The sequence below is a fragment of the Bidens hawaiensis genome, unplaced genomic scaffold (assembly GCF_021521415.1).
Source record: "Bidens hawaiensis isolate Kalapana, Puna unplaced genomic scaffold, B.hawaiensis_p1.1 tig00014284_1, whole genome shotgun sequence".
In the NCBI taxonomy this organism is placed as follows: Eukaryota; Viridiplantae; Streptophyta; class Magnoliopsida; order Asterales; family Asteraceae; genus Bidens; species Bidens hawaiensis.
The window spans coordinates 465,318-485,965 of NW_027492229.1; the positions used below are offsets into that span (position 1 = coordinate 465,318).

General features: G+C 34.7%; 1 pseudogene across 1 annotated transcript; it reads left to right on the plus strand.

Moving 5' to 3' along the window:
* Nucleotides 1–526: 526 nt before the first annotated feature.
* Nucleotides 527–5,487, plus strand: LOC143546189 (DExH-box ATP-dependent RNA helicase DExH5, mitochondrial-like; annotated as a pseudogene). The gene is made up of 12 exons (XR_013137566.1): nucleotides 527–691; nucleotides 835–930; nucleotides 1,019–1,367; nucleotides 1,454–1,584; nucleotides 1,663–1,824; nucleotides 1,910–2,349; nucleotides 2,436–2,639; nucleotides 2,737–2,806; nucleotides 3,701–3,849; nucleotides 3,932–4,237; nucleotides 4,319–4,378; nucleotides 4,460–5,487. The product of XR_013137566.1 is annotated as a DExH-box ATP-dependent RNA helicase DExH5, mitochondrial-like (transcript).
* Nucleotides 5,488–20,648: the final 15,161 nt, after the last annotated feature.

A 20,648-nucleotide genomic window follows, 5' to 3' on the forward strand; every position in this document is an offset into this window, starting at 1 on the left:
TTATGTTTCCAAGAGCTAAGTCAACTAGTCATTTCAGAGTATTTCAAAATTAAGCATAAACAACCTTGCATTTCCGTTATTCTTATTATTGCTCAAGTCAGCGTAACAAAGCTCTTGTATTTTCTGCTACATAATGTATTATCATCATATATTTAACAGCGAGGATGAACAAGAGCTGGTGTCCAAGGACAGGCGTGATTACGATCAAATAGCATCTCTGGCCACTAGTTTAGGATTACATAGGGCATCACCATCAGCTTTGTTACATGCCTTTTTATGTAATTTGAAGACTATAATTGTTTGCAGCCGTTTGTATGCCAAAGCCATTGTTGTCAGCAAACTCCCATTGCCAAATTACAGAATTTGACCTCGATGATAAACGGCCACAGAGGGAGGTATAATTTTTAAAAGATGCTTTTCCTAATTAAATCAAAATATATTGAATGTGATTATTTAATACTGCGTTCTGCATAGAAGAGTTGATGATCATCTTGGAAAGTATCTTTCCCAGAAGGATAAGAGCATAGATGATTCTCAAGATAATTTGTTTCCGACTGCAATTGATAGGGACAGTATTGCTAATAAAAGACCCATTGAGGCAAAAGAGTCATTCCCAAAAAATAAAGGCGTATCAGACAATGCACTTTGGCGAAAGAGTATGCAATTGAACATGGAGCAACAAGCTTGGCAGGTTAGTTAACCCTAAACAATGCTATATAATTTCAAGATTTAACTGGTCATTTACATGCATTTCTTATTCTTTGTGTGTTTACTTGCTATTTACCAAGGATATGAATATATGATACTGTTGGAATAATGTTTTTTTCTCTATAGAAATCTTCAGAAGGTCAGAAGATGCTTGAGTTCCGGAGTAGTCTCCCTGCTTACAAAGAGAAGGATGCAATATTGAATACTATTTCAAAGAATCAGGTATTTCAGAGTTTGAGATCTTTTGTGTCAGATTTCTCAATAATTAATTGTGGTTCGATTTAGTTGTAAGAGATTGCACATGTTACAGGTTGTTATCATCTCAGGTGAAACCGGCTGCGGGAAAACAACACAAGTTCCCCAGTTTATTTTAGAATCCAAGATTAATTCTATACGCGGGGCCACAAGTAGCATCATATGCACTCAACCTCGGAGAATATCTGCTATGTCTGTCTCTGAAAGAATTGCCATTGAAAGAGGGGAGAAATTGGGTGAAAATGTTGGATATAAAGTTAGGTTAGAGGGTATGAAAGGAAGAAACACTCACCTGCTGTTCTGTACAAGTGGAGTTTTATTGAGAAGATTGCTGGTTGATAGAGATTTGAAAGGTGTGACTCATGTTATCATTGATGAGGTTCATGAACGTGGAATTGATGAAGGTAAACTTATACAAAATAACAGTATTTATGGATATGAACTTATGATTTTAAAGTGTATTTTTAATATGTTTTCTTACACGTGCCAGATTTTCTGCTTACTGTTATGAAAGAGTTACTTCCTTCTCGCCCTGAACGAAGGCTCGTGTTGATGAGCACAACCATAAATGCCGAAATTTTCTCTTCCTACTTTAATGGTGCTCCAGTTATCCAGATACCGGTAATCTAAACTTTTTGCATGAAGTATATAAAACTGCCTCTTCTATTTTTGTTTTTATTTATTTTCCCTTGTATGCAGGGTGTGACACATCCTGTGCGTACCTATTTTCTGGAAGATATTTTGGAATCAACCGGATACAGATTGACAGCCGACAATCAAATTGATGAATATGGTCAAGTATGGAAACAAAATAAACAGACTTCAAACAAAAGGAAGAGCCAAATTGCTTCAGCTGTCGTGGTATTCAATTATTACTTATAAACATTTACTTTTCTTCATGGATTATGTTTCTGAAGTATAACATTTTGTGTAAATTTGAAACAAGGACGCACTTGGATCTGCCGACTACAGTGAATACAGTCAACAGACACAAGACTCTTTGCTCTGCTGGAATCCAGATTGCTTAAATTTTAACCTCATAGAATACCTACTATGCAAAATTTGTGAGAATGAAAAACCCGGGGGTATTTTAGTATTTATGACTGGGTGGGATGACATCATCTCTTTAAAGGAGAAGCTACAAGCTCATTCAGTTTTGGGAGATCCAAATCGAGTTTTGTTGCTGAGCAGAGGTTAATATTTGAGAAGGTGGATAGTGGGGTGAGGAAAATTGTATTGGCTACAAATATTGCTGAAACCAGTATCACAATTGATGACTTGGTTTTTGTCATTGATTGTGGAAAGGCCAAAGAGTCGTCATATGATGCACTTAACAATACTCCTTGCTTGCTTCCTTCCTGGATATCCAAGGATTCTGTTAAGCAAGTAAGCTTCTTTTCAAATGTTATTTAATTAAAATTATGAGTTTTGAGATCATATATTGATTTACTGTTACTCTATTGAATATTAAGAGGAGAGGAAGGTCGGGCCGTGTTCAACCAGGAGAATGCTACCATTTATTTCCGAACTGTGTGTATGATTCTTTTGCTGATTATCAACTGCCAAAAATCCTGAGGACTCCTTTGGAATCCCTTTGTCTGCAAATCAAAAGTTTGAATCTTGGTAGTATTTCTGGATTCTTATCTAGGGCTATGCATTCACCTGAGTTATTAGCGGTAATGTTAACGATCAGTTTCAGTCTAACTTCATAATTGGTGAAGAGTTTATTTGCATAATTTTGTACGTTTAACAGTATTATTCCTTTGTTTGTAGGTTCAAAATGCTATTGAATACCTCAAGCTAATTGGTGCTTTGGATGAGAATGAAAAAATGACCGTTTTGGGTATGTTGAATTTTGTCAGTGGTTGCATTTTTTTACCAGTTTACTTATATTTGGGTCGGTTTAGGTTGTGTTTGGTTTAGGTTGTGTTTCTATTTCAAAGGGGCCAAAACAACTTTTTATAACTAAGCGGTCAATTGGTCAATTTTCAAATGGTTTGACAATTGAAAGTCACTCATAGTTTACTTAACTTTTTAGTGCATACAACCTCCGAAGTCGTTTTTATCTATGATAAAGATTATTAATGTAACTATAATATTTTTTAAACCATAATTGACACATTAACTATTTCATAACAGTTTGAAAATGATCAAATATGGATGTGAATTTGTGACACGATACGAAAACACGACATGAACCTAACATGAAATTCTTGGGTTTTGTTTTAGTTAAATGTGATTGGGTCAGTTTCGGATCGTGTTCATGTCAACCTGGTGGGTTCACGCATTAACCTGTTTAAAATGTGGTTTGTATAATAAATTTAACTATTTGTGAATTCTTGATGTCAAATGTTATAGTTTTAAGAATAAATTGGCATAGTTTAAATTTAGTTGCTTTAAAAAAATTAAAAATAATGCGCAAATTTAAAGTTTTATAGTAAAAATTTGTAAAAGAAAATAAAATATCTTTTTCCGGGTTAAACAGATCATGTTTGAGTCAACCAGCAAATACACGTGTCGTGTCATGTTCAAGTTCACGCACGTCTTGATTTTCAGGTTCGACTTGCAAACACAACTCATTTAACAGTCCTAGTTGTGGGTCAATCCAGCCTGACCTGGTTTGTCTCAGCATGTACTAGAAATGACCGTTTCAACCCGGAGCGGTTTTGATCACATGAACGGTTTTGCCTTTAAATTTTGTGTTTTTACAAAGTTTACTAAACTAGAGGCGTTGCAGGTGGCTACTTGGCAAATCTTCCAATGGAGCCCAAACATGGAAAGATGCTAGTAACGGGTGCACTATTAAACTGCCTTGACCCGATATTGACCATTGTGGCTGGTCTTACTGTTAGGGATCCTTTCTTCGCACCTTTGGAAATGAAGGAGGTTAATTACCCATTATCCTTCCTGTTTCATCACACAGTTAAATGCTTACTTTATAATATTATAACTCTAATGCCTTTTACAGTTGGCAGAGGCTGCTAAAGCACAATTTTCCCATGGATTTAGTGACCATCTTGCCCTTTTACGAGCATACAACGGTTGGAAAGTAGCTGAACGAAAGAAAATCGGTTATAAATACTGTTGGAAGAACTTCCTCTCTCCTCAATCAATGAAAACTATTGATTCTCTTCGAAGGGAATTTCAATCTGTGCTTAAAAGTGTTCGTCTTATTGACAGCAAGGCTAGCAGTTACAACACTTATAGCCATGATGAAAATCTCATCCGTGCAGTTATCTGTTCTGGATTGTATCCAGGAGTATGCTCTGTTCTGGTAGTTACAAGCATTTGTTATATTAAAATATTCCATTATTTAATCCTATCTTTATGTCTAATAACATGAATACATTTCCAGCACAAGGACAACTCGTTCTCACTTAAAACAATGGAAGACGGTTCGGTGTGTTTACATTCGGTAAGCTAAATACCTTCTATCATCGTCGTCATCTATAAATTTGATATGTTTTTCTTCTCATATTCTTATTTCTTACTTCAGAAATCAGTTAACGCGCGTGATTCTAAAATACCGTACCCATGGCTGGTCTTCAACAAAAAAGTCAAAGTCAACTCTGTACCTTCAAGATTCAACAGGTGCATCTGATTCAATGCTGCTCCTATTTGGAGGAAACATATCAATAGGCGATGTTGAGGGACACATGAAAATGTTGGGAGGATACTTTGAATTCTTCATGGAACCTGAAGTGGCAATAATGTATCAAACTATAAAACGAGAGCTTAATGAATTATTCCAGATTAAGTTAATGAACCCAAAAGTTAACTTACAATCCCACCACAACCTTTTGTCTGCCATACAGTTATTACTCTCAGAGGATCAATGCAGTGGCAGGTTTGTATACAACCACCAGGTGATATGCAGATCACCTTTGCCACCACCACCGCCACTAGTTTTAGAGAGTGGACCGGGAGGTGACAATTCGAAAAGTCAACTCCAAACATTACTTGCTAGAGCGGGATACAATGCGCCAACCTACACGACTAGCTTGTCAAACAGCCAGTTTATGGCGGTTTGTGAATTCAATGGGATGCGAATCACTGGCTGTCCTTGTAACAGCAAGAAACAAGCTGAAAAAGATGCAGCTTCCAAGGCTTTGGATTGGCTTTTGGGTGGTAATTATGCGGCCCGGGAAACGATCGATATCATATCAATGGTTTTGAAGAAGAGAAATAAGAATCAAAACTAACTGCTGCCATTAGATTGACTAGTTTTGACCATTGACATGCAACATGTCTGGAATTGGACTAATTTTGACCATGTTTGGTGAGTTTTTGTATATAGTGGGTACATACTATATTGATTTATTATACATATATTTATTTGTTAGAATGTCATTTGAAAAATTGGTATGTTACATTTCTTTTGGAGATGGAGCCGGACCAGCAATGAATGCAAATGGGGTCTAGTATCTGTGATATGGTAGAGAAGCATCAAATAATAACAAAAGTAGGGTAGGAAGAAATAAACAGAGTGAGACTTGTTTTATAATCATTGATTTCAGTACCAGGCTAAATTAAATGTGGAGATGCTTTTGACCATTTGTCTATTGAACTCAAAAACAAGGACTACTTACTTTGTGGTCCTCTCCTATTTAATCCATAGAATATATAAATTCTTTGGAAAGTTATTTACATTTAGAGTATTTTATATATAAGTTTTAATAGATTATTTAATCACTGCAACCAATTAAATAATTGTTTTTTGAAATATTTGATAGTTCATAAAAATTTCATATTCTGTGTGGCCATAGGTGCAACTAGAGGCGTAAATTCTAACCGGTAACAAATCAAACCAAAACCGGTTGTTAGCAAGTACAGTAGAAGCCGGTTGGTAATCAATGGCTAGGAACTGTTTTGGACTTTCAAGACAAGACAGGAACCGATTTGTAACCGTTTAACTGAACATACCCATTCCGCTTCTATAACGGTAAACGGCAAGCCAACTAGGTAGACTTCAGGCCTACCCCCCATTCCGTTTTTATAATTGTTGGTTGGGCCACAAGGAGTGGGACTATTTGTTGATGAGTCACTTTTATTGTGTTATTTCATGTGACATATGGGGAATCGGGAATATAAAAAAAAAACAAGTATGTATATGAAACTAAGTATAAATTAGCATATTTTATAATTTTCTTCTAACAAGTGGAAAAAATAAAAGACATCTTAGGACAATATAGAGGAGTGGAGGGATAGATGTTATTTTAAAATGTGTGATCACTTCAAAATTTCTTGTTGTAAACAAGTTATAAGAAGCAAAGCTGTTAATTGGTTCATTTAGATTTCATTCATATGCTAACAAATTCGTGTAGCATTCATTTTTTGGTGTCTATACGAGAGTTTATTATAAAAATAAGTTCTCATCCTTGGAGGTTATAGGTTCGACTCCCATGATGAATATTGGTTTAGCATTATTAAAAATAGATTAGATTGCCCTTGAAAAGAAGAAATTGTGTTTTGAGTGGTGCTAGTCTTGTTATAGATTAGAGAGATACTAAAGGCTTTTTTATGTTTAGTGTAGAAAATTAGAGGGGAAGGTGTGAATAGTTTTTCATATATTTAAAATCGATTTAGCGAGCTAATGGCTTTACTAAGCTCTTTTCACAACTTATAAAAGCATATATAAATAAGTAAAGAGTTGGGTTAGAGATAACACAACCGGATTTATATAGATTCAAGTGAATTTTAACTAATTCACTCTACGTCCTCTACCCGATTCTCAATCGAGAATTTTCTTCACTAGTTATCTCCCTAAAATCATAGGGATCGCCAATACAAACGTATCACGCTCCAAAGGAAGTGATCACCTTCTTCACTAAGCACAAGAAGTACTTGGCTTTATAATTTCTTCTAATTTCACTATATCAAGATAGTGAGCCTTCGCCACTAATTAACTCTATGTACAAATAGAGTTCCCAACCCAATATAAAACAACACTATGCCAGGATAGTGTGTTCCCTTGTCACACCCTGACTTAGGTCTTAGAAGTGTGACCAATAGTTGGTATCTGTTTTGTAAATTTATTAGAGTTTAAGGTTAATAAGCGGAAGTCTTTGATTAAAATATTAATATATTTCAAAAGTCGGGAATTAAACACCCGATAGTTGTTACAAAAGCGTTTTAACTCATAACCATAATTTATATTATTTTAATAATAAAAAAATTCATCTGAGCTATCAGATCGTCTGATGGCTAATTATTATCTCCCATCATCTATTCCTGATTACTTGTAAAATAGTTTATAAAATACGTCAGCAACACATGCTGGTGAACACGTTGACACTAAAATAATTTATATACTTACTTATTCTCTATGGGTATCTTGTGACCCGGCCCATCATCATGGCAAAGGAAATAACTAAGTTCTGAAATTCTGAATAACTATTATAAATTCGAGCTCAACTCGAAACGACTCAACAAAAACCGCAACATTCGAGAACTTAACAACTACCAATATACATAAGATTTATTCCCCACTCGAATATTACTTAGATCCGGCCTAATGTGGCGGATGAATTACCAATCATGGTGCGGTGTTTCCACCGACTAACCATATATGTAAGGATCGAGACAAAAATGTATACGATAGCTGAGGCCAATGATTACCTTTGTTTATAAAGTTTTAGGGATACATAACCCCATGTAAACCGTTAATGACCTGATTAAAGAGTTATAAAAGTTTGAGCGTATTCACCTTTGTTATGATTAGTGTGTTCCACTGATTTATGCTTGAATGTTACCTCGGACCTATAGTACGAGAATAACATTTTGTAAATAACTAGATCAAAGATCTAGCTTCAGATCTTTAGTCTGTATTGCATAACCTTTAGATTGACAAATTAATTGTTTATATAAAACAGTTGAGTCTTTAGTTCCTTTTGTTTGTTTACCAATTATGTGGTATGTTTCTTCTTCATGAAAAAACACATATGCTAGGTTTCTTCTTCAAGAAGAAACGTTACTTTAACTATACCTCATGTATAATAAACTTTATGTTTCTAAATTATAAAGAACAATATTTTAACTATACCCTCGACCTATGAAAAACTATATTTAACTTTATGTTTGATCAAGTTATGGGCTGTATAAGCGACTAGGGTCTAAGCCAATACAATAAAACACTTAAGCAGAACCCCTAGCTTATGTGGGTACTTTAGATAGAATTCCTAGGCTTAAGGCGGGCAGCACTCCTACTAATCATCAGGTATTGAGGTAGAATGAAGGCAAAACTTGCACGTATTTCGAGGTTAAATGTGTGATTTATGAGGTGTGTTAGGATGCTTAGATGCAGAGCCCGACCTCCTTATTTATAGGAGAAAATTTGGGTCTGGTTGCTTATCCCGATGGGTTAAATAAGCTCCATCACATAGCGCGATGACGCCATAAACCGCCTCTGAATATTATAATCATTCGCATATTACGACGGATGCCAGAAATGGTCCTCGCGTAGCACGACGCCACCCTCTAGGCTTGATTCGTTGACATGTAGACCTACCACGTGTCGCCACATAGCTAGTCACGTTTTGCCACATGTTGACACGTGGTTGGGCACGTGTCACGATTACTTAGTCTGGTCATCGCATATCACGATGACCTAAGGTTTAGGGTGGTTGCATAGTGCTACACCGCCCTTCCTGGGTTTTTATGAAATATCTATCGTGTATTACGATGAGTTGGTTCTCGATCCATCATGTAGTGCTATGGATCTTGAATTTCAAAATTTTTATTTTTTAGTCCCTTAACTTTTGTATTTGTCAAATTTAGCCCGAAAGTTCAGGGATGTTACATCCTCCCCACCTTGGTATGAATCTCATCCTCGAGATTCGTTAAAACAGATGTGGGTATTTCTTTCTCATTTCTGACTCTAACTCCCAAGTAAATTCTAGTCTTCTTCGGGAGTTCCAACTTATTTTGACCAACTTTATTTTTCGCTTTTTAAGTTTCTTAACTTTAAAATCTTCAACTTTAATGTTTGTAGTCTTGATTAAGTCTTATGTTGCTTAATTGTGACTAATGATGATCAATAAGTGTAAAAGGACATATGTGTGACATAAAGCAACAATGATGAACTAATACCGTTTTATGTTACATTGTCTTAATTAAGTCATTATCAAAACATTAAGGTTGGTCAAAATTTAAACCATTAATTTCCTAGCATTAAGCATTTTTGCTTAAAATAAAAGATATGGATTTTTCTATTTCAATGTAAGGCTCCGGACCTGGACACCTTACTAACAGTTGGATTTACACTTGAACACGGCGTAATTATCAGAGTTTAATAAAACTTCCACGAAATATTGTTACATTTACATAATACTTTCTTTCTAAAACAACTCTTTGGATGCCAGCGCCGTGTGGATAGACGTGCGTGCACTCCAAGCTCCTTTACCGTCTTTTATCATCCATCTACGTGCATACTAAAAATCAACTACGCAGAGTTAGTTCTAGTTTTAATAGGTAACGAGTTATACTTACACATTTATACCCATTCGTATCCGAAGATACACATACCATTCTTAACCTGTTACACATTCATAAATTTATACAAACTTTATGAACATTTAATCCACACATCTTAGCACATTCTCATTCAACACTTACGTTAACCAACCAAGAGTATGTTCATAATTGTAACGCCCGGTAATTTCGTTAATTGAGGCACCTTTGTAAAGTTGTATTATAGTCGGGAGTTATTCCTCTGGTTTGAGGGGCCTTTCAGTATTTCTTGAAAATCCAAATAATAATCTTTAGGAACAAGTTATATCTTTGTGCAAGTAGGAGGACTAATTGTGTAAGTTTCCCAAAATTATATCAATTTGGCCATCCCTTCTTACCCATTTCGATCGGACCTTAGGCAGCTTCCACCATCACGATTTTTCATTAATTCAGCCTATCCCAAGTCATAATCAATCAATTCTAGGTTTGTACTATACCAAGGAACGTCTTTTTTCATCATTAATCCGCTTAGTATGCTCGTTATTGGATCGAATGATTCGTTTAGGTTAAAATCCGGCCACCTTTTGGTCTTCCGGTGACGTTTACGGTGGCAGCCGGTGGTGTCTTTGTTATATGGTGGTAGTGCTCGGCGACGTGGTCGCGTGGATATATTATTTGCTTGATTTCGAGTTCGAATGACCAAGTTATGAGCAAACAAGAAAGGGTTCGCATTCCGGTTAATGGTTCGGTTTTTCCGGCGGACTGCTTGATTTTCTGGCGACGGTTCTGGAAGAGGCTGATGGCGGCGATGATTCAGAGTAGTGGTGCTCGGCGATGCGGTTGCGTGGATATATTATTTTCCCAAAACGGAGTTCGTTTGATAGGGTTTCGAGTTATTCGATTGTTAATGCGTAAAACCGAACACACTTGGAGTTTGTTTTCTATAACACGTATAAGGTCCATAGTCCTTATCTCGCCGCTGTCTATCATCTATAACATGTATAAGGTCCATAGTCCTTAACTACGCTATCACATACCACGCCTCTGTTCAACAGAAGTTAGAGGGATTTGCCATCCTAACTTACTATGTTAGACGAAGAGCCTATATATCGTACACATACATGCTTACACGTATTGTAACATTTGTTTATTTTTCAAACTCGAAACCCGACCCGTTTATTCTTATTTTTTATTTCTTCCTTTTTCTTTTGTCTCATTTATTATTCGAGTATCGTTGGCACATGCCACTTGTATTTATATCGTTTACGAGTATTAGCAATGAATTATATGCACGTTTTACCCCAACGTAACTTCTGAAAAACTTTTTGAGCCAATTCAAACTCTGAGGACTAATGCGTAAATAACCCAAATTTCCTTTCCTTTTTCCCTCCCAAACCCGTCATTTGCTTAACGTTTTTTTTTTTTTTATATTTACTTAAATTTTAGAGACCCTTAATTACATTTTATTATTATTTAAAAATATACAAAATTACCCCCTTTAACTTGTTAGTTTTTAATACTCGCTCTTATATATATGAACGATTGAACTCGTAACTAAACATATTTATTTTATTTTATTTTTTTTATTAAATGCATTTTCCGAGTTAAGTTAAAAGAATTATAAATTAATAGATAAATGAATTCCAACTCATCAAAACATAAGCTTTTGTTAAATTTTTTATGATAATAATAATAATTATTATAATAATAATAATAAAATGATGCATGGTATAATTTTTTTAAACATATAAAGTCGTATTGGGTTTATTAACACTTTCACAACCTAAAATAAAAGAAATATTTAATGCAGCTATAATATCCAAATCCGTCATTTAGCTATTTCTTTATTGTACTTGTTCGTTTATAACTCTTTGTATATTTAAAACTAGGAACTTTTGCCGACGTATCTCGAAGAGCTCGTCCGCTTTTATCCTAAATTATATCACCATCTCAATTTCGTTAATCCACCCGTTAAGGTGAGTTTACATACCCCATTTTTCCATCTTTTATATTTTAGAGGTAGCATGTATACCTTATTAACTTACTCGTGTTTTATTTTCTCATCTATTCAAAACACAATTCAATTTATATTTATGTGTGATTATTGCTGACTTTATGATTATGCTCTATGTGCTTAAATGGTTATTTTATGTTTGGTGGTTGGTATCTAATCTTCATCTATTCTCATCTAGTATGATCATACATTTACCCAAGTATATTGATTAGTTGTTTACATTTTCATAAGTTTTGTAATACTCATCATTTACATATGAATTGTGATTTACCTATATATATATATATATATATATATATATATATATATATATATATATATATATATATATATAGGGTAAGGTTAAAATAAAAACTCACTTGAGTTATGAAAACTCTAGAAACTCATCCTCAGCCACATGTTTCTAATTAAAGTTTAAATCTTGTGGTGTACAATTAAAGTGAATAAAAAATGTAAATATAAATATAACATTTTCTCTCTCCAAAAAACATATATAAAAATTAATAAAAAAATGCTAAAAAATAGCAAAACAAATTTTTTTTTAGTTTTCGATGTTTTGTATTAAATGTTACAACATATATTACATGTGTAACAAAAAAAAACGATGTTACATAGGGTTTTCACGGGTTTTCACAACTCAAGTGGGTTTTCATTCTATACTTTCCCTTATATATATACAACTAAAACTTATGTATTCTCACCAACATTCGTGTTGACAAAATTTAGTTTTATATATGCTACAGGTTCAAGTATTTGATGTAATCAAGATCGAAGATAGTTAGTTGACCTTATGATATTTATTCAAATTTCAGGATAATATGTATATGATTCGATTATTTTAATTGTGTACTTGTTTAATGTTAATGAAATTAAATAATTATTGTCGCTTTAATTAGTGTCTTTTGAGCTACTGTCCAATCAATACGTTACTTCCCGACATGTTCCGCCTTTGATCGGGGTGTGACACATACCGCATATATAGTAAATATAAGCGTACCAACATACATAATTTAATAGGTATACACTTTCTACATTCTGTATGCTAACATATATTGCTAATTAAGCAATATATAATATCAAACTATCACATAGAGTATGCACACATCCCCGAAAACATAAATAGTGAAAGGGGCTAGAACTCACCCGGATCCTGTTACATTCGGAGTTAATAGTAATTCCTCTCTTTACCTGAGCATGACTAACTGTTTAGCATGTACACATATTAATAAATCGTATAACAAACTAACATGGCTAACTAAGGCTAACTAATCTAGCGAGTTAAGTTAACCTAATTCGCATTCATAAACCAGCTTAATTCGTATCTCACAATGTAAGGCCCCGATCCCGGGAGCCCTACTTTGCGTTGGATTTACTCATAAACACGGTTATCAGGGTTAAAACTTTTCGCAGAAATGTAAAAGTAATCCATTCTTACAAACCAACAAGTATACGTTTAAAACAAAAGAACATAAGTCTTAACGATAAACACAAATAACGCGTAAATCTTCTTTCTTTCGATGCCAGTCTTCACTTTATTTCATTGCCACGTGCCTCCCCTCAAGCAACCTGCCACATTCTACTCACCTGCGTGCATACTAAAAGTCAGCTACGCTGAGTGAGTGCTAGTTTAACAGTTACTGGATTATTCTTACACGTTCTTTCATTTACGTATAAATATTACCCGGTATTATTCTTACATTATTCTTACATTTTCTTACATAGCATACAACTATTCTTACATTCTTGCACAGATATTATAAGGGTCTGCCACCCTACTTCTTGCACATATATTATAAGGGTCTGCCACCCTACTTCTTGCACCGATATCATAGAGTCGGCCACTCTATTCTTGCCTAGGTATTAGAAGGGCCTTCCACCCTAACTCTGATATTATATTCTTATTTGACTCTTACAAACACATTTAGTTATCAACTAAACACATACAAATTCTTACCACATTCTTTCATTCTTGCATTATTTATTCATTTTCATCATATGTGTATATAAGCGTGTGTGTATATACTTCTAGTCTTACAAGTATGCATACAACCCCGAAAACATTTCTAGAGAAATGGGGCTAGAACTCACATGAAGACGATTCCTCTCCGAGTTTATTGTAATCCCCTTCCTTAACTGAGCTCGGTTAACTGTGTAACAAGTTACGAGTATCAATTATCCATTAATACTACTTCTTACATCTAAGTTAATGAAACCCTCAACTAACAGGGGTCCAGGGGTAGCGCCCCTAGTAGCGAGGTCTAGGGGCGGCAGCCCCTAGTAGGGTCAAAGGGGCAGAGCCCCTGGCTGGGGTCGAGCTGCCAGGTCAGCTTGGAAAAATTTTATTTTCGTAGTAATCCTTTATAAAAAAATGCATCAGAAAAACGAATCGGGTTATGTGTTACAACCATTCGCATCACATGGCAAAACCATTCGCTTTGCATGGAAACCATTCGCTTCGCATGGCAACCATTCGCATGGAATCCACTCGCTTTGCATGGAAATCCATTCGCATAGAAACCATTCGCTTCGCATGGAAACCATTCGCCTGGAACCATTCGCTTCGCATGGAAATCCATTCGCATGCAAAACCATTCGCTTCCCATGGAAACCATTCGCTTCGCATGGCTGTGCGATGCGAATCAGAATTGCCTTTTCTTCGTTTTTACCATTTTAAGGCCATTTTCCTCCGTGACTCTTCCTTAAGGCTCGATTTTACTCATTTTATGGGTTTTGGGTCGTACCAATTTTGTCTACCCATGTTTTACAAGGTCCGAACCTCAACTTTTTGTCCTATATTGCACCCGGTGGGTCACGGCCTATCAAGTTCATATTTTTCTTACTTCTTACAGCCCAATCTGTCATTATATCGGTTTGCATGTCGAATCCAATCTTAAAAACTTAACCTTTTACCGAAACTCACCTTTTGGTCTCGGGTTCGGGTCCGGATCTGAAAAACCCAAGGATCTGAGGGTGTTTCTTGTTGTTTGATGATGTTTAACACGAGATTCGTCCTTCCTTAGACTCGGATTTGGATCCGGGTTTGAGAAAGAGAAAGTGTGTGTTCTTAAGTGTTTGTGTTGGGAGAAAAAGAGAGAATGTGAAAATGAGGAGTGTTTGAGAAGGGTTGGGGGTTTAAATACCCCACCCTATGGGCCTTGGCCCATCTCCACTTCCTCAAGCCCAATCATAAACCCAAGCCTACTACTCAATTTCTTATACTTAGCAAAAATTTAAATAATGACACACATAATAACTAAGAAAAATCTCTTTTATTTATTGCTCTCAAAATACGGATGTTACACACAAGTATGGATCTCGCATCTCGCAAGTCTAGATCTCGCATCTTGCAATGCTATCCCATCTCGCATCTCGCAAGACCATCCTATCTCGCATCTCGCAAGTCTACCTTGCAAATGGCATTTATCTTGCAAATAGCCGTTATCTTGCAAATGGCATCTATCTTGCAAATTCCATTTGTTTAAACGAACTTGTTTTATTTATCGAATCTGATCCAAATTTTCATAAAGCTCGGGATTTTATTAAACATTTCATTTATCTATCGAAATACAAAATTCCATGTCAAATACGACTTCGTTTACCCGTCCTTCTTACGAACCGAACACTACTCATTCTACCCGAACCGAGCCAACTAACCCATTTATTATCAAGTTAGTTACTTTGTCATTAATTATGACCCAATCTATCACCCTACCAAGTTTCATGCTATTCAAACACGAAAAGTAAACATTTTAGCCAAAACATACATTTTCAAGGACGGTTCAGATTTGGTTTTGGGACACGGGTTTGATCTTGTTCTTCCTACTTGAATGCACGATATATGAGTACTAGGGGGTTCTTGCTAGTTGTTTTCGCTTCTAGATCCGAACCTCAAGAGGAAAAGGTGGAGTGTATGTGTTTTGAGTGTGTGTTGGCAAAAGATGGATTATGAGATATAAGGTTTTAAGGAGGTTTAAGGTGGTTATATATGCTAAACCTATGGACTTCAAACCCATTATCCCTTAAGTCCATGTTTTGTATCTACGCCCATCATTCAACTTGTATTTATTAAAAATAAATAAATAATAATAATATCTTTTATTATTGTTTATCTAGAAAGACGGATGTTGCATTCAATATAAATTGATTACATTCTACTTGGTGTAATCCCACTTATATAAGTAAACTATTTTTAAAAGATTCTTCTTTGATAAGATTTGTTTGAGACTTAAGTTTTGTAAAACGAACTCATCAAAAAATACAAGGTCTTCATAGAATCACAAGTTGTTCCTATAAATATTGTTTACCTAATATAAACTTATACATGGGTGATTATATTTAATAACATATTAATTTAATCTCGATAAATGTGGTGGTGTTGAGCACCACATTGATTTCTGAATTATATCTATGAATGTTATTGTCGATCAAATCATAGCATCGCCTGTAGATAATACAATGGATTTCCTTTAAGCTTCATGTTATTTGATATACCTGATGCATGCTTGCTTCAACTGTAACGTCATGTCAACTATTGACTTAATGTAGCATTTTGGGCATAATTTTGGCGGTTGATAGATCCATGGCATCCACTATGTGAACTATTAATCATTTTGCTAATGATGTTATATGAACGTTTATGTGATGAGAGGCACCTCTTATTTACATGCGGCTATTATAGTGTAGTAGACTTGGATGTTTGTATCATATCATTAAATGATCTCTGGCTTGAAGAATAGGAAAAAAAAAGTATGTTTTTCTACCGTAAATTAATCATGCAAATTCTGCTAGCTTCAACAAAGTCAATGCTAGAGAAGTAAAGTCGACCTTAACAAAATCGATATTTAGTTATTTGAGGATATTAGACAAAATGTATAGGTACATTGATCGACTTGTCGAGGTATGATCAAATTTAAAGAACAAAGTCTTAGAAGGACCATAGTCAATGCATCACTTGACTATGGATCAACCATCCATGATCCATAAAGAATTTAGCAAGTCAAGTCTCGTGATTTTCGGTATACATTACGCAATGAATAAATTAATTACATCAAAAGCAAATAATAATGCCTCAAATATAAATTTTATCATTAGTATCTATAATATATATAAATGAAACCCCTAAAATCCTACGTGTTGCGATGTGGTCGCTCCCCCCTTTTATGAAAGCCAACAGATTGCTTGATTTTTAAATGGACTCTCATTGATTTAACCCAAATTTATGGGTATATGTTTTACCAAAACTAGATAGCTCTTAAACGGGTTATAACATCTCATTAAATTAAAAATTAATCTTACCAATTATTTGATATGAAAATCCTATAAAATAAGGATATACTAAAATTTAATATCCAATTTAAAAAAAAGATATTATTTATAATTAATAAACAATTTTATAGTAAAAAACATAAGCGGGTCATGGGTCACCAAATTCAGATAGCTTTTAAACGGGTTATATGTGACATTTGAGCCAAAACGAGGTACACCTCAACTCGTATTTACCGTTTAAGTAAATAAACGCCTTTTGCGTTACAAACGAACGATTAACCGAACGGGTCGGGTTATGACCTAGATATCTCGGGGGGGCATTTATAAGTGATATACGATCTATATAAGCTAAAATATTAGAAATATGGCCTTAGATTGATAGCAAACAAGTTAAACGAAAACATGCTCGTTTAACTACCCGCTATAGATTTAAACGCGAAAGATAGTTACAAACCAAGCATTGTATCATCCGTTAAGCCGAAAAAGACTTACCAAACACTTATTTGAAATTTTTTAAGCGATCCGTGAAAATATTTTTGATTTTTACAAACATATAGTATGTTTTTATAATTTTACACAAAACTAGCCGAAAAACACTCGTTTTCGCGTTGTTTAAACGCACCCGATAAGTTTTTCGCGCCAAAAACCGAACCCGAACTAAATTTGGACCGGGCTTTTCGTATTTGGGCTTGAGAAATCAGAAACTTGGGCCAAAATGGGCCCAAAGGGGGCCCATGATGGTCCGATCGCAGCCGCCACCCCCCCTTGATTATTCTTTCACATTTAAACTAGGTTCAAGCCATTTTTAACATCATTTCTTGGAAAACTATGGACACCACTTCTGTTTCAGCCAGAAAACTTCCAAAACCCTAAGGTAAGAGCTTAAATAAGTAGCTTTTGAACTTGTTTAAACTTGTTTAATACCATAAAAACATGTCTTGGTTACTAAAAATCATTCCTAACCGTGTAAAAATCCTAAAAATGGTCCATAAACATGTTTTGATCATACACATGGTAAGGAACCTGTTTTGATAATTTTTTTTGGCCATAAACACGGATTAAAGGGTTGAAACGACGTTTTTACGGTTCAAAAGTTCGTTTTTGTGCACTAGCTGAAACCCTAACTTAAGGGCTGTTATGTTGATGAAATATTGTTTGGTTTGTGATATAGGACTTGTACCTAGCTTTCTTAGAAGCACAAGAACCTAAAAACTTGATTAAAAGATCGGAAACGAGCCAAACCCGCTAAGGTAATGCCGAAACACTAGCTTACGGGCTATTTAGGTTAAGGTTGTGATGTGCATATTTTTAGGACTTGAAATTTTTCAGGGACATCAGGGATCATGTCAGTGAATCCTTGTTTAAATTTGGTAATTTTTCGACCATCCGAGAATATTTGGCGAATTTATTACCGAATTGGGACGTTTATTTGGGAAAAATAGCTAAAATACTTCAAAAATTATGAATTTTTTCTGGGAACTCAGATTTGATATATTTTGATCACATATGAATTTTGGGATCATTTTGAGAAGTTTAAGGGTGTTTTGTTTATTTTCGTTCGTGTGAATTTTTACAGCCGAATTTGGGCCGAAAAGAATATCGCACGAGCTTTTTACATTCTTGAATTGATACAGGTTGTTTTGGGACATGATTTGAGTATTCAAGAATTTTTGTGGAATTTTTGGAAATTGTTTGGGGTAAACGGACGATTTTCAGGCGAAATATAGCTGATAAAATGAATTTTCATAAATTAATAAATCAGTAAATAAATTCCAGAAATATTTTTATAAAAATATACATATTTTAATTGATAAGTGGTTAAATTTTCATAATTTAATGATTAACGGTTAATTAATTATGCTAATCTGAATATTAAACAAATTCAGTTTTTATAAAAACCGGCAAGTCCGCAACTAGTGAATCTGCGGGAATATCAAAACACCAAGAGTGATCAAAAATCATATTTTTGGACTAATTAAGTAAAAACGAACTTTTCTATGAGAAACCTGGACAATCCGGGTGGATTGTGCGCGTTTCTTCTCAAATCAAACTGAATAAACGGAAACGGGCCCCGTGGCTAATCCGGGAGCCCAATATGTGATCTTTCTTTATAACTTAATCATTTTGTTAACCAATACATTTACCCAAGCTTATTTTCCCATAACTGTTTTCTGAACGCGTAAACGAGCAACTTGGCCCAGCTGGGAAAACGGGAGTCTGAGCCAAGTTCGATTTTAAGTATTAGACATTGAACAACATCACAACCTAAGCCTATTGCCACTTTCTGGGCGTTCCAGCTACACCCAGATTAGTTATACAGCCCAGTTTAGTATTGAGATTATAATAATATTAAAATATTAATATTATTATAATATTGATTATAGGAACTACTGATAGCGGACTGAACAAACCACGAGTTGATACAATACGGAATATCTACAAAACCATGAGTTTCATGACCCCACTTTTAAACTGTTTTACGAACTCTTGGGGTGAAAAACATGTTTGCTTATATCTATACACTTATCTGAAACATGTGATGATGTGAATTATCTAAGTGCTAACACACGAAAGTCTCCACAATCACAGTGATTAACTTCGAGCCGGTGGCTTGTGAATAGTACTATTGGTTTGACAAACCCAAACGGAATCGGCCTGGTTGCCGTGTCACATAGCGCCGTTTGCACATGACCATATTTAAACAAACAGGCTATGTAGTGTTAGACATAGCTACCGGGGCATGTTGTGGGCGGAAGGGGAGCCACAGTGGTTGATTGAGCGTGGGAAATGGAGGCACGCAGCACAAACAGTCCAGGCTTCACTGAGCTTAGCATAATTACATCATATACATCATTTACATACATACATACTTGTTTCATGATTACAAGTGTTGACTTGTGAATACTCATTACTGATTTCTTGAAACTCGTGAAACTCACCAACTCTAGTAGTTGACCCGTTTTAAACTGCTTTTCAGGTGTACCTAAATTGGAATGATTTGGTGACCTGTTACTTGCCTGAAGTGTGTGGTTGATGCTACGTGAATAGAAGCAAGGGCGATAGTAGTAAGAGTGTATAATTAACGAACTAGTTTTGTTTGTATCGCCTAGACTGTTAAACAATGATAGAACAAAGAAATGTAATATATTGTAAATTAGTTTGTAATGTTTCTTTAATGTGTTGACATCAGAGGTGTCTGTTACATTCCCGTTTTACGCTTCCGTATTGTGCTAGTCGGGGTGTGACATTATAAAATATCATTTTTTTATGAAACCCTTTAATCATCAAACCCTAAGTATATTATTAACTTTCTTATAATAAAGAAATTTAAAATCCAAAAAATATATATTAAAAAACGAAAAATGTAAAACAACCATTCTCTCTAACCATCAGATTGCTTTATTTGTAAATGAAGGTTTCTCAAGCATTTGACCCGAATTCACGGGTATAGGTATCACCAAACCCAGATAGCTCTTAAATAGATTATAACATCTCATTATATTAAAAATTAATCTCATAAAATATTTGATATGAAAATTCTATAAAACAGGGATATACTAAAAATTAATATCTTATTTTATTTAAAAAAGATATTATTTATAATTAAGAAACAATTTTATAATAAAGAAAATAAACGGGTAATGGGTATCACCAAACCCAGATAGCTTTTAAACCAGATTATAACATATCATTTATTTGTGAAATCATTTTATCATCAAACCTCAAGTATATTAATTATTAACTTTCTCACAATAAATAAAATTTAAATCCAAATATACATATATAAATATTAAAAACGAATAATGTATAACAACCCTCGTAATACAGGGAATAATATCTAGTTTTATATAAAGTTTGTAATGTGTCTTATTTGGGCCAAATGGAAAAACTTTTTGTCGATTTTTAAACACATTCTTTTTGTGTGTGTTTTAACAAATAACTCTTGAAAAGTAGGCCT